Here is a 15,362-nt window from a genome sequence, read left to right on the forward strand (position 1 = left end):
AAGCCATTTACTCAAACTTCGCACCTGTAGGTACCTGAATTGTATCACAGGAAACCTGGGGCCAGGGCACTAAGAGTTTTGAAATCTTTTTCTTTCATGGAATTCATACCTATGGTAGTGGGTGGAGGAAAAGGACATCCAAGCAAATTAAAGCAGGAGATAACATTTGGATCCAATACCAGACTCTTTAATCCTCCCCTGGGGAGTTTTACTAACTAAAGTGACATTATAACTAGAATTTCTTCAGCTGAGTTTGGATCCTCAGAGACCCAGGGGAAAGTTAATAAGGGAGGCAGAGGATGAGTTATCAGTTCCCCTCTAGTCTGGACTGTTACAGTCATCTTGAGCTATGGTGGAAAAGTTTATACTCAGATAAGGAAGTAAAGAGAAAGGGGTTATATATTTGATCTTCAAAATAAGACCACAATAGCTGTAACAGAGAGGGGATGCCCTGTGCTGCTCCTGTGTGCTCCCCTACTTATTTCCTCCCTTAGCTGCTTCTCTGCTTCCTGAGTGTTGGGAAGGGCAGTGCTCCACCCATCCCCAATTGGGTCTTTCTCCTGTATAGCTGTATCAGTTTACACCATGTTTGGTATAATTGACTGAGGATTACTTATCTCCTTCCTTCACATTTCCATCTTTTATTCTCCTTTCTGTTTATCTTCATTACATATTTATCCTAACATTTTTTATCATTCCAGGAAATGGTCAAATGCTCAAACTGATGCCCTTGCTGTTTCCTCACTACTCTTTCTCATTTCCCCAGACTCTATCAGTACTTACTTTATCACTGAGTTGGACAGGATCAAGTAGGGAATGGTTAGGAAGAGGGGGAATAACATGTAGTTGGATGGGGGCTCTGCCTTAATGAAGTAGGACTTGGGTAGAAGGAAGGATTTTTGAGTCATACAACATTCACACATTAACTATGAGCCACAAGATTCATAGCTTACCTGGGCTCACAGAGCTGAAAAGCGATCTCAAAATAATTTTGTTTAGATTTTTTATTCAATTGAATTCCTGTGGGTATCACAGGTCTAACTGATGATTTTGTCCCAAGATATTAGCTTACTGCCTTGCTTGGTGTGTCAAATAAATAAATCTAGTCCAACTCTCTTATAATAGAGATGAGGAAACTGAGGGAAGAGAGAAAGAGACTTTATCAAGATGTATTCATTTTACCACAAAACCAAGAGGAGTCATTTTTTTTCTTCCAGAACTGAAATTCTAATTCAGTTGTAATTCACAATCGATACTAATGGCACTTTTTTTTGTTTTGTTTTTGTGTTTTGTTTTTTTGTTTTTTTTAAAATAATTTTTACTTTGTTATATTAGTCACCATACAGTACATCCCTAGTTTTTTTAAAAAGATTTTATTTATTTATTTGACAGAGACAGCCAGCGAGAGAGGGAACACAAGCAAGGGGAATGGGAGAGGAAGAAGCAGGCTCCTAGCAGAGAAGCCTGATGTGGGGCTCAATCCCAGAATGCTGGGATCATGCCCTGAGCCGAAGGCAGACACTTAATGACTGCGCCACCCAGGCGCCCCACATCCCCAGTTTTTGATGCAATGTTCCATGATTCATTACTTGCATATATCACCCAGTGCACCATGCAATATGTGCCTCCTTAATACCCATCACTGGCCTATCCCAATCCCCCACCCCCTCCCCTCTGAAGCCCTCGGTTTGTTTCCCAGAGTCCACAGTCTCTCCATAAGAAATAGGAAGATAGGTAGGAGAAGGAGGGGTAAACAGAAGGGGGACTACTAATGGCACTTTTGAAAGGAAGATAAAGAGTGTTACTATACTCATACCACAGTGATATACACACATGTACATTCATTCACAGAGACTGGGATAGACTTGATTCATCCTTTCATTTCAGCATGTGGAAACCCAAAGACAATAAAAAAATACCAGTCTAAATACCATATGATCTCATTCATATGTGGAATTTAAGAAACAAAACAGATGGACATAGGGGAAGGGAAGGTAAAATAAAATAAAAATTAAAACAAGGAGGAAAACCATAAGAGACTCTTAACTATAGGAAAAAAACCTGAAGGTTGCTGAAGGGGAGCTAGGTGGGGAGTTGAGGTAATTGGGTGATGGGCATTAATGAAGGCACTTGATGTAATAAGCACTGGGTGTTATATGCAACTGATGAATCACTAAATTCTACCTCTGCAATTAATAATACATTATATGTTAACTAAATTGAATTTAAATAGAAAAAGAAAAAATATCAGTCTAGCTGTGAAAATATGGCTTTGAACACTTTCCCTTTTACTGCCTCAGCGCCCGGCCCATGAGTTTAAAACAATCCTGGATTATCATTTCTGGAGATGTCAGGGTACAGTAACAGAATTTCAGATGAGTTTGAATGAAATCTATTGAAAAGAATAACATGGACCACCTAGGACACATTGTACAGGTCACTGAAGTCAATATCCCTACAATATACTGTGCTGTCCAATATGGTAGCCACTAGCCACATGTGGTTATTTAAACCAAACTATAAATTAATATAATAAAATACAAAATTCTGTCCTTCAATCACACTAGCCAACTTCCAGATACTCATAGCCATATGTGGTTAGTGGCTATTGCATTGAACAGCATGGCTTTAAAATAGGTTTTAATCATAATCAATGGTTAAAAACTGGGAGCTTCTCCCATAAAGTCAGGAACAAGATAAGGATGTCCATTCTCACCTCTTTTATTCAACATAGTACCGGAAGTCCTAGCCACAGCAATCAGACAAGAAAAAGAAGTACTGGAGGAGATTATGCTAAGTGAAATAAGTCAAGCAGAGAAAGACAATTATCATATGGTTTCACTCATTTATGGAACATAGGAAATAGGAAGTTCAGTAGGAGAAGGAAGGGAAGAACGAAGGGGGGGGTAAACAGAAGGGGGAATGAACCATGAGAGACTGTGGACTCTGGGAAACAAACTGAGGGCTTTGGAGGGGAGGGGGGTGGGGGATTGGGATAGGCTGGTGATGGGTATTAAGGAGGGCACATCTTGCATGGTGCACTGGGTGTTATACACAAATAATGAATCATGGAACATTGCATCAAAACCTGGGGATGTACTGTATGGTGACTAATGTAACAAAATAAAAATTACTAAAAAAATAAAAATAAAATAAAATAAATACCCATGGCCAGAGTCCAAAAAATGATAATAATATCAGCTCTCTCTATTTTATAGAATTTAAAAATTAAATAAAATGAGAGACATACAAACTAAATTTTAAACCAAAGACTGTAATAAGGGATGAGGAATGACATTATCATAAATAAAGGGTCTATACATCAAGAAGATCTAACAATTGTAGTACTTATGCCCTCAACTTGGGAGCATCCAAATATATACATCAATTAATAATAAATATATAGAAACTCATTGTTAATAATACAATAATAGTAGGGGATATTAACACCACACTTAGAGCAATGGATAGATCATCTAAGCAGAATATCAACAAGGAAACAATGGCTTTGAATGACACAGTGGGCCAGATGGATGTAACAGATATATTCAGAACAGTTTATCCTAAAGCAGAGGAATACACATTCTTTTTGAGTGCACATGGAACATGCTCTGGAATAGATCACAATTTAGGCCTTGACAGGTACAAAAGATTGAGGTCATGCCATGCATATTTTCAGACCACAGTACTATGATCCTTGAAGTACACCACAAGAAAAGATCAGGAAGGACCACAAATACATGCACGTGAAAGAACATCCTACTAAAGAATGAATGAGTTAACCAGGAAATTAAAGAAGAAATAAAAAAATACATGGAAGGAAATGAAAATGAAAACATGACAGTCTTAAACCCTTATATTGCAGCAAAGGCAGTCCTAAGAGGGGAAATATATTCCAATACAGCCCTACCTCAAGAAGCAAGAAAAGTCTCAAATACACAACCTAACCTTACATCTAAAGGAGCTAGAAAGAGAGCAGCAAATAAAGCCTAAAGACAGGTGCATAATGGAAATAATAAAGATTAGAACAGAAATAAATGATATAGAAACAACAACAAAAAACCAGTAGAACAGATGAATGAAACTAAGAGCTTGTTCTTTGAAAGAATTAACAAACTTGATAAACCTCTAGCCAGACTTGTCAAAAAGAAAAGAGAAAGAACCCAAATAAATAAAATCATGAATGAAGGAGAGGGAACACAACCAACAGCACAGAAATACAAATAATCAGAAAATAATATTATAAAAATTGTATGGCAACAAACCAGACAGTCTGGGAGAAATGGACAAATTACTTCTAGAATCATACAAACTACCAAAACTGAAACAAGAAGAAATAGAAAATTTGAACAGCTGCATAACCAGGAAATAAATTGAATCAATAATCAAAAATCTCCAAAGAAACTAAAGTCCAGGACCTGATGGTTTCCCAGGGGAATTCTACCAGACATTTGAAGAAGAGTTAATTCCTATACTTCTCAAACTGTTTCAAAAAAAACAGAAATGGAAAGAAAATTTCCAATCTCCTATGAGGCCAGCATTACCTTGATCCCCAAACCAGACAAAGACCACACTAAAAAAGAGAATTACAGGCCAATATCCCTGATGAACGTGGATGCAAACATTCTCAACAAGATACTGGAAAATCAAATCCAACAGTATTTTTAAAAAGTCATTCACTGTGATCAAGTGGGATTTATTACTGGGCTGCAAGGATGGTTCAATATTCTCAAATCAGTCAATGTGATACACCACATTAATAAAAGAAAGGATAAGAATCATGATCCTCTCAATGGATGCAGAAAAAGTATTTGGCAAAATACAGCATCCATTCTTGATAAAAATCCTCAACAAAGTAGTATAGATGGAACACAGCTCAATGTCATAAAAGCCATATATGAAAGACCCACAGCTAGTATCATCCTTAATGGGGAAAAACTGAAAGCTTTCCCCCTAAGATCAAAAACAGGACAGGGACATCCACTTTCACCATCACTATTTAAGATGTACTGGAAGTCCTAGCCACAGTAATCAGACAACAAAAACAATAAAATGTATCCAAATCAGCAAGGAAGAAGTCACACTTGGACTATTTGCAGATGACATGATACTCTATGTAGAAAACCTCAAAGACTCCAACAAAAAATTGTTGGAACTAATAAATGAATTCGGTAAAGTTAGAGTATATAAAATCAATGTACAAAAATCTGTTGCATTTCTATACACCATTAATGAAACAGCCGAAAAAGAAATCAAGGAATCGATCCCATTTACAATTGCACCAAAACCTATGAGATACCTAGGAATAAATCTAACCAAGGAGGTAAAAGACTTGTACTCTGAAAACTATAGAACAGTTATGAGAGAAACTGAGGAAGACAAAAAGAAGTAGAAAAACATTCCATGCTCATGGATTGGAAGAACAAATATTGTTAAAGTGTCCATACTACCCAAAGCAATCTACACATTTAATGCAATCCCCATCAAAATACCATTAGCATTTTTCACAGAGCTAGAACAAACAATCCTTAAGTTTGTATGGAACCACGAAAGACCCCAAATAGCCAAAACAATCCTGAAAAAGAAAAGCAAAGCTGGAAGCATCATGATTCTGGACTTCAAGTTATATTACAAAGCTGTAGTGATCAAGACAGTATGGTACTTGTGCAAAAACAGACACACAGGTCAATGGAACAGAACAGAAAACCCAGAAATGGATCCACAGCTATATTGTCAACTAATCTTTGACAAAGCAGCAAAGAATATCCAATGGAAAAAAGACAGTCTCTTCAACAAATGGTATTGGATAAACTGGAAAGCACCACGCAGAAGAATGAAACTGGACCACTTTCTTACGCCATGCACAAAAATAAATTCAAAATGGATAAGAGACCCAACTATGAGACAGGAAACCATTAAAACCATAGAGAACAAAGGCAGCAACCTCTTTGACATTGGCTGTAGGAACATCTTAGTAGGTAAGTCTCCTGAGGCAAGGGAAACAAATGCAAAAACAAACTATTGGAATTTCATCAAAATAAAAGCTTCTGCACAATGATGGAAACCATCAACAAAACTAAAAGACAGCCTATGGAATAGGAGAAGATATTTGCAAATGACATATCTGATGATAAAGGGTCCAAAATCTATAAAGAATTTATCAAACTCTATACCCCCAAACTGAATAATCCATTTAAAAATGGGCAAAAGATATGAATAGACATTTTTCCGAAGAAGATATACAGATGGCTAACAGACATATGAAAAGATGCTCAACATCACTCATCATCAGGGAAATACAAATCAAATCTACAATGAGACACAACTCACACCTGTTGACATGGCTAAAATTAATAACAAGGAAACAACAGATGTTGGGGTGATACAGAGAAAGGGGAACTCTCTTACACTGTTGGTGAGAATGCAACCTGGTGCAGCCACTCTTGAAAAGAATATGGATGTTCCTCAAAAAGTTGATAATAGAAGCACCTTATGATCCAGCAATTGCACAACTAGGTATTTACCCAAAGGATACAAAAATACTGATTCAAAGGGGTACATGCACCCTGATGTTTATAGCAGCATTATCAACAGTAGCCAAACTATGGAAAGAGTCTGTGTCCATCGACTGATGAACAGATAAAGGAGAGGTGGTATATATATATAATGGAATATTACACTGTCATCAAAAAGAATGAAATCTTGCCATTTTCAAGACATGAATGGAGCTGGAGTGTATTAATCTAAGCAAAATTAATCATTCACAGAAAGACAAATGCCATATAATTTTACTAATATGTAGAATTTAGGAAACAAAACAGATGAGCATATGTGAAGGGGAAAAGAGAGAGAGAGGGAGGGAAGCAAACCATACGAGACTCAATGGTAGAGAACAAACTGAGGGTTGATGGAGGGGAGGTGGGTGGGGGATGGGCTAAATGGGTGTTGGGTATTAAAGAGGGCACTTGTTATGGTGACCACTGGGTATTATATGTAAGTGATGAATCACTTAATTCTATTCCTGAAACCAACATTGCACTATATGCTAACTAACGAGAATTTAAATAATTTGGAAGACAAAATTTAAAATGAAGGCCATATAAAGGCTTTATAAACTATAAGGTAATATGCAGATAAAATTATTCCATTAACTATTTCTCCTTCATCTTCTGCACAGTGCTATTTTTCACCTGAAATATTGCATGAGTTCTCATAAATAAAAATTTTTTGAGAGAAATTTGGTTAACTTTGGCAATAATTTTGGACCACGGTAGGGTGTTATAATCCAAGGGTAGGGAATTAATGCCATTGAGGATCTAGTTGCAAAAGCCCACTTTTATATCTGGAGGTAAGTTTGCCACAATGACACTATCTGCCAGTCATATTTGTGTGTGTTTGCTGTGTGTATGGGCCAATGAAGTATTATTTGTAAAACTAAGTTACTGGAGATCTCTGAAGGTGAAGTGAAAACAGTCATTTGACTTGAAAATGGAGTCCCAAGACCTGGGCTTATTGTGGCTACATCACTTTTGGTGTGACCTGGAAGAGAGCAAGTCATTTGAATTTTCTGAGCCTCAGTTTTCCCGTTCATAATTAACAACAATAAAGGATTAATAATTGCCACTACATCACTTCACTGGGAATCAGAGAGAGCTAATGCATGTGAAAGAACTTGTGAATAAATAGCCATACACACAACCTCATTGTTATTTCCAAGTTTCAGGGGGAATCCTCCAGGGACATGCTTAGAAGCTGCCTTTGGTATATTTCCTTTATTTCAGCGGGGACCAATCAATTCTCTAGCCAAGAAAAGAAAGTGACTTAAACATTTGACTTGAGGGTCTAGGCCTTAACCTAGCTTCACCTCTGTTACTAGGACACCTTCACTTTCAAAAAATTCAAACAGAACTAGACCAGGGAAAATTTTGAAGCAAGTAAATAATATTTTTAGTGATTCCTCTTATCCCTTTCAGAACCCCTCCTTTAGAGGATGTGGTGGGTAGCAGAAATAACTATATTCTGAGAGGTTGTATGCACTAGTAGTTAATAGTGTAGACTTTGGAGACAGATCTGGGCTGAGTGTTGGTCCCATCATTTATTATTTGTGATCTTGGATAAATTATCCAACCTCTATGCTCCTTAGACTCCTGGTCTGTAAAATGGGGCCAATAATTACACTACCTCATGGGGTTGCTACAAGGCTTAAGTGCAAATGTGTCTGACACAAATAATGTGTCCAATAAATATAGCTTTATTTTTATTCAAAGTATGGGTTTTTTGCTCACTCGAGTTATTATATTTTAAACTTACCCACCAGGAAGTAGACACTGTCCTAAAGAATGACTTCTGGTTTGGAATGTTAAGAACTTTCCCACATCTTAGCTTGCTGGTTTGGTGTTTTGGTGGTTTGTACAACTGAGCCAACCCTAAGTAAATACTAGGAACAAATTTGAATACAAAATAAAATCTTGATTTTTTTTCAGTGATATTTCCACAGCTTTTCCAATTTACAGTTTTTTGTAATTTTTTAAAGATTTTATTTATTTATTTGAGAGAGAGAGTGAGTGAGGGAGAGAGTGCATGAGCAGGGGGGAGGGGAAAAGGAAGAGGGAGAAGTAGGCTCCCCACTGAGCAGGGAGCCTGACATGGGGCTCTATTCCAGGACCACAGGATCATGACCTGACCTGAAGGCAGATGCTTAACTGACCGAGCCACCCAGGCGCCCTTGTAATTTTTTTTTTTACTGTTGCTTTCAGGTGATCAAAAGTGCTTTACTTGATATTGATTATGTCCTAATAAATATGTACATCCCAGTTTAGTCCAAAAGGCTCCTCACTAGGTACCTAGATTGGCTAGTCAAAGCTTTGACCTTGACTAAAACAAACTAACAAAAATGAATATTTTTTTTTCCTGTTCTTAAAAGAACACAAAAGATAGTATTTGTCTCATGGGGTTAAGCTGAATCCCTGAAAGTATAATAGATATGGTTATGGAACAAAAGGATTAGTTTGTTTAATTTCATGATTTTTGATTTGGAACATACTTTTATGGATCAACCTCAAATTTACTTTGTCAGTTTACAGGTTGCCTTTGGTTCCATGAAACCGTACATAACAATTAATTTTTCACCCATAAAGAAAAATTGTGGGAAAGGAAAAGGGACAAATGTGTGGTTTCTTATTGGTTGAACATTTTTTGTACAGAAGGAAAATACACTTAATAGGATGAGGAGTAAAGGTTTATCTGGTGCTCAGGGACATAAACTGATTAATTTTGTTACATCTCTTAACATAGTGTTTGAACTGTTGTTTTTCAGTTTCTCACTGTTGATCAAATGAAGTTTGTGAAAGCACTTTAAAAATAGGAATGCATTGTCAAATTCTGAGATCCTTTTTTTGTTATTAGCTTAGTGTTGGAGGAGAAATGCTCTTGTTAGAGAATGGTGAACTTTCTCATTTGCATAAAGATATTATCGGTGTCTTCCCTCCTCTGAAATGGTTCTCGTGTCCACTTGATTTCTAAATGAAGCACTTTTTTTTCCTCTTTGGACTTTTCATGAATATTGTTTGTTTATTCTTATTGTCAATAAAATTTCTACATGCACAACACAATCAGATGGTAACTATATTGAGGTCAAATTCAATTTGCAAATAGATTAAAGAATTATTGACTTCTTTTTAAAATTAAAAAAATTATTTGTGGTGCCTGGGTGGCTCAGTCATTTCAGCGTCTGCCTTCAGCTCAAGTCATGATCCCAGGGTTCTGGGTCCTGGGATTGAGCCCCGTGTTGGGCTCCCTGCTCAGCATGGAGTATGCTTCTCGGTTGGCCTGCTGCTCCCTTTGCTTGTGATCTCTTTCTGTGTTAACTAAATAAAATCTTAATTTTTAAAATTTGAGTATGGTTGACACACAATGTTGCTTTAGTTTCAAGTGTAGAATATAGTGATTTGAATTTTCTATGTTATGCTATGCTCACCACAAGTGTAGCTACCATCTGTTAGCATATAATGCTATTACAATATCACTGACCATATTCCCTGTGATGTGCCTTTTATTCTTGCGGCTTATTCATTCCATAACTGAAAACCTGTTTATTCTACTCTTCTTAACCCATTTTGCCCATCCCCTCTGGTAGCCCTTCCCTCTGGTAACCATTATTTGGTTCTCTGTATTTACATGTCTGATTCTGTTTTTTGTTTTTGTATCTGATGACCATTCAATCTCCAGGCTGTCTTGAATACGATATCGTTTAAAAAAACAAACAAGCAGTAATCAGGAGTAGTAAAAATGGTACCTGTAAGGCTCTGTGTTTTTGTTCCTGAGATAAAGAAGACTCATCATTTTGCTCATTTTGGTTTTATAACTGTCAGTCCTTCTCTTCCTTCCTGTTTTAAGCAGGAAGTGCTGATAGCATTATACATAAATAAGCACTCCATGTTGCATAACTGTTGCCTTATTTCAGACTTTTAAGAGTGTATCAGATAGTTTTGTTGTACTTATTGGGTACTTAGAACAGCAAGTCAGAAGAACATTTTAAACAAAGGAGAAAGGGGCTAGAAACCTAAAAATCTCTTCACACTGCATTTTTCTTGGGGGCATGGTTTGTCTATCACACATGTAAGATTGACCCAGAAGTTTTTAGTCCAAAGGATTAGCCCTGAGGAAAATTAGGAAATAAATGAAGTGAGCACTTCTTGACTTCTTTTTTTATTTAAAGATCTCTTTTCTCTTTTTAGATTTTAAATTTTTACTGAAGTATAGTTGACATACAGTATTCTATTAGTTTCAGTTGTACAACATATTGATTTAACAATCTTCTACATTCTTAAATGTTCACCACAAATGTGGTTACTATCTGTCATCATGTAAGGTTATTGCAATATGATTAACTGTATTCCATATGTTGTATTTTTCCTCCCTGTGAATTTTTTATTTTATAACTGAAAGTTTGTACCTTTTAATCCTCTTCCCCCTTTTCCTTTTTTATCTCTTTAGCTTTCTAGGCATCCAGTGCTTCTCTTCTTATGCTGGGTTCCAAAGGTTTGAAGGAAAGTGGATCTGAGAAACTGCTAACATTTCAGTGTAAAGAAATATAAACTGTTCTTTTCTTCTGAAGTGACTATTTTATTTTAGTTATATGAAATTACAAATATCGCTAAACAAAAATAAAAAACCAATTAAGGAAATCATCCATGATCTCACCTTTCCAAATTAACCCACTCTTAATATTTATGTGTTATACCCTTTTATGCTTTTTTCTTTATGTATACACATAGATATATTCATCAAAATAGGATTACATTATACATATTGTTTATCAACCTGTTTCTTTCAGTTATTGATTTCTTTAAATTTTTTATTCAAGTATAGTTGACGCGCAATGTTGCATTAGTTTTGGGTGTACAGCATAGTAATTCATCTTCTCTATACATTACGCTATGCTCCCCAGGTGTAGCTACCATGGGTCATCGTACAACGCTATTACAGTATCATTGACTATATTCCCTATGGTATGCCTTTTATTCCCATGACTTACTCATTCCATAACTGGAAACCTGTATCTCCCACTCACTTTCACCTATTTTGCCCTAACCCCCTCTTCTCTGGCAACTGTCAGCATTGTTCTCTGTATTTACATGTCTGATTCTGCTTTTTGTTTGTTTGCTTATTTATTTGTTTTGTTTTTTAGGTTCCACATATGAGTGAAATCATATGATATTTGTCTTTCTCTGACTTATTTCACTTAGCGTAATACCTTCTAGGTCCATCCATGCTGTTGCAAATGGCATGATCTCATCTTTTTTATGGCTACAGGACATTACATTGTGTATGTATACCATATCTTCCTTATCTATTTGTCTAACAATGGGCTCCTTCAACCTTTTATTTTTATTTAGCAATTATTATTTTTTTCCTATAACACCAAATACAACCTCACTCTTTTCTATTTGAGTTTCTTTTCATTAATTTTTTTTTGTGTTTTCTAGGTCACCTGCAGAGCATTTTTCTTGCTGTGATCTATTGAAAGTCACCCCTCTCCATACAAAGGTTTCTAAAAAAATGAAAACATAAAAACAAATAATTAAAAAAATTTTCATGTTGTATGTGCTTGATCGAGAAGCCAGTGGGGCAAAGCTACCATTTGTGGGATTATGACTGAATGCTTCTAAGTTAGAATACCTCCCAGGAGGCATTATATGGCAGTGCTAACAGCTTAGGTTGGCCTCAGGTAGCTGGACCCTCCACCTCCGATGTTGCTCAGTGTACCTCACTTTGCACCAGGACAGGATCTGGCACAGAAAGCTGCTCTCCCCTGAATGAATATAGCTCAGGAAGTGGGGCCACACCTTCACCAGTCACACAGCACATGTTGGTGGGAAAAAAGCTAAAATTTTTTAAAATTAAAATTATATTTTGGGGAAGATTGCCGGGAAGAAGACAGAGTAGGAGGACCCTAACCTCACCTCATCCCATGGACATGACTAGATAACACTCACATAAGTATAAATAACCCAGAAAATAACCTGAAGATTGGCAGAACAAACTCCACAGCCTAATGTAGTAAGTTTAAGTAATGTCGAATGTTTAAGTAATGTCTACACCCAACATGGGGCTCAAGCCCACAACCCCGAGATCCAGAGTCACATGCTCTACTCAATGACCCAGCCAGGTGCCCCATGTCTCCACATATTTTTTTATTTCCTTTCTTACTTCTTGGTTGACCCATTTATTGTTTAGTAGCATGATATTTAACATCCATATATGTGGTCAAACTCCACAACCTAATGTAGTAAAGAGGTCACATTGAAGAAGGTAGGAAGGGTGCACATGGGATGTGGAGCTAAACAGACTTACTGGATTGTCTGTGAGAGGCAGGAACCTACAGGGGCAGAAATGGAAGAGAAATAGACTATCACACTGGGGAGCCCACATGGGGACAAAGAATCCCCATAGCATTTGGCTTTGAAAACCAGAGGGGCTGAATTTCATGAGTTCCTACAATGAGCAGGTCTTTAAACCTGGAATTTAAAAAAATCAGCCAACTTGGTTCTGGGAGAGCTGGTAATGCAAGAGGAAACTGAGTCCCCACACTTAAAAAGACAGCACAACCAAGAGCCCCCAGAGATACAGTACAGAAGCAGCAATTTGAAAAACACCTAGGTCATACAGAAGAGAGAGTTGTTTACTAATCTCAGATCATGTCCTGGAGGGACAGAGATCTTTGAGAGACTTCCAGGAACAAAGGAGCTGGCAGGTGCTATTTCCCTCACCCAACCTCTAGCATAAACACATGGCCACCTACAGGAACCAGCATGGTGCCAATACTCACTAACTTGCTAACACCACACATCCTGCTCCCCTTTCAGCAAATCCACCCTCTCCAGGTAGACCTGACTTAGTACTGGCACTGCAGGTCCTTCCCCCCCCCCCAGAAGACTGGGGCAAACCTTGTTAACACCACACCTCCTACCTCCATGAGCTTTGTGGAGCCAACCCCTCTAACCCAACCAGCCTTGGTTGCAACGGTGGCAGGTCCCCCTCACAGAGGACTGACACCCAATCCTTGCTAATGCTGCAACTTCCAACCCTGCAAACATTGGAATTTTGCCCCCTCCAATAAACTTGTGATCAGGGCACATCCAAAGCAATGCCACAAGTCTGGAAATGTGCAAGCAGCCCTGATAGGGACAAATACTACTCCAAAGTGACTCCTGCCCCAGGGAGAGGGAAAGACAACTGCACACGCCAGGAAGACTGTGGCTCCAACAGTGGGCTGGGGGTAAACAGATGGTCTGACTTCAGGCTCTGCCCACCAAAAAAAGCTTCCCGGGGGACAACACAGGGAAAGGGCCCTGCAGTTTGGTGCTACTGCATCTCTGAAAAGTGCTTGGTCAAACTCAAATCAAGTCCAAGGCAGCCCCAGACTGGTCCACTAACAACACAGGGACCAAACACAGCCCACAGCAGGCAAAGAGAGTCATTGCAAACACTTTGGCTGAGGAAAAAGTGGCTCAGCCACAATAGCAGGGCACATGCAAAACACATAGTAGACACCTCTGAAGCACCAGGTGAACACTGTACTGCAGGGCAGGACAGGACCTTTTCATAAGGCCACTACTTACAAGAGCAGGACAGGTAGCTGACTTTCCTAACACAAGAAAGAGACACAGAGAGTTAGACAAAATGGGTAGCCAGAGGAATATGTCTTAAATGAAAGAACAAGACAAAATTACAGCTGAAGATCTAAGCAGAATGGAGAAAAGTAATATGTCTGATAGAGAATTTAAAGTAATGATCATAAAGATACTCACTAGACTTGAAAAAAGCATGCAGGACATCAGTGAGACCCTTTACAAAGAGACAAAAAGAACCAATCAGAGATCAAAAACACAATAAATGAAATTAAGAATACACTAGCTGGAATAAATAGTAGACTAGAGGAAGCAGAAAAGCAGGAAAATGAGACAGTAACCTGAAAAACAGAGTAATGATAAGTAAACCAGCTGAGCACATGAAAGAAAAAAATAATGCAAAATAAGAATAGATTTAGGAAGCTCAGCAACACCATTAAGCATAATATAATTTACCTTATAGGGATTGGAGAAGGACAAGAGAGAGAAAGGGGGAGGGGAGAAAATTTATTTGAAGACTTTGGGAAACAAACTGAGGGCTTCAGGGGGGAGGGGGGTGGAGGACTGGGATAGGTTGGTGATGGATATTAAGGAAGGCACATATTGCATGGTGCACTGGGTGTTATATGCAAATAATGAATCATGGAACATTGCATCAAAAACTGGGGATGTACTGTATGGTGACTAATATAACAAAATAAAAATTATTAAAAAAAAAGAAACTAAAAAAAACTTATTTGAAGAAACAATAGCTGAAAAATTCCTGAACCTGGGAAAAGAAAAAGAAACCCACATCCAGGAGGCATAGAGATCCCCCACAAAATCAAAGTAGGTCCACACCAAGACACACAGGAATTAAAATGGAAAAAGGTAGTAAGGAAGACAAAAGTTTAAAAGCAACAAGAGAAAAGAAAATACTTATACACAAGGGAAGCCCAATAAGACTATCAGCACATTTTTTTAAGGAGAAACTTTGCAGGCCACAAGAAAGTGGCATGATATACTCAAAGTGATGAAAGGGAAAAATCTGCATCCAAGAATACTCTATCTAGTAAGGCTATGATTCAAAGTAGAAGGAGAGAGAGAGTTTCCTAGACAAACAAAGGTTAAAGGAATTCATGACTGCTAATCCAACCCTACAAGAAATGCTAAAGAGGACTCTATGAGTGGAAAGGAAAGACCAAATGTAAGAGTATGAATAGTAGGAAGCACAAAAGCAGAAAAATAAGT

The sequence above is a fragment of the Ailuropoda melanoleuca genome, chromosome X (assembly GCF_002007445.2).
Source record: "Ailuropoda melanoleuca isolate Jingjing chromosome X, ASM200744v2, whole genome shotgun sequence".
Classification (NCBI taxonomy): Eukaryota; Metazoa; Chordata; class Mammalia; order Carnivora; family Ursidae; genus Ailuropoda; species Ailuropoda melanoleuca.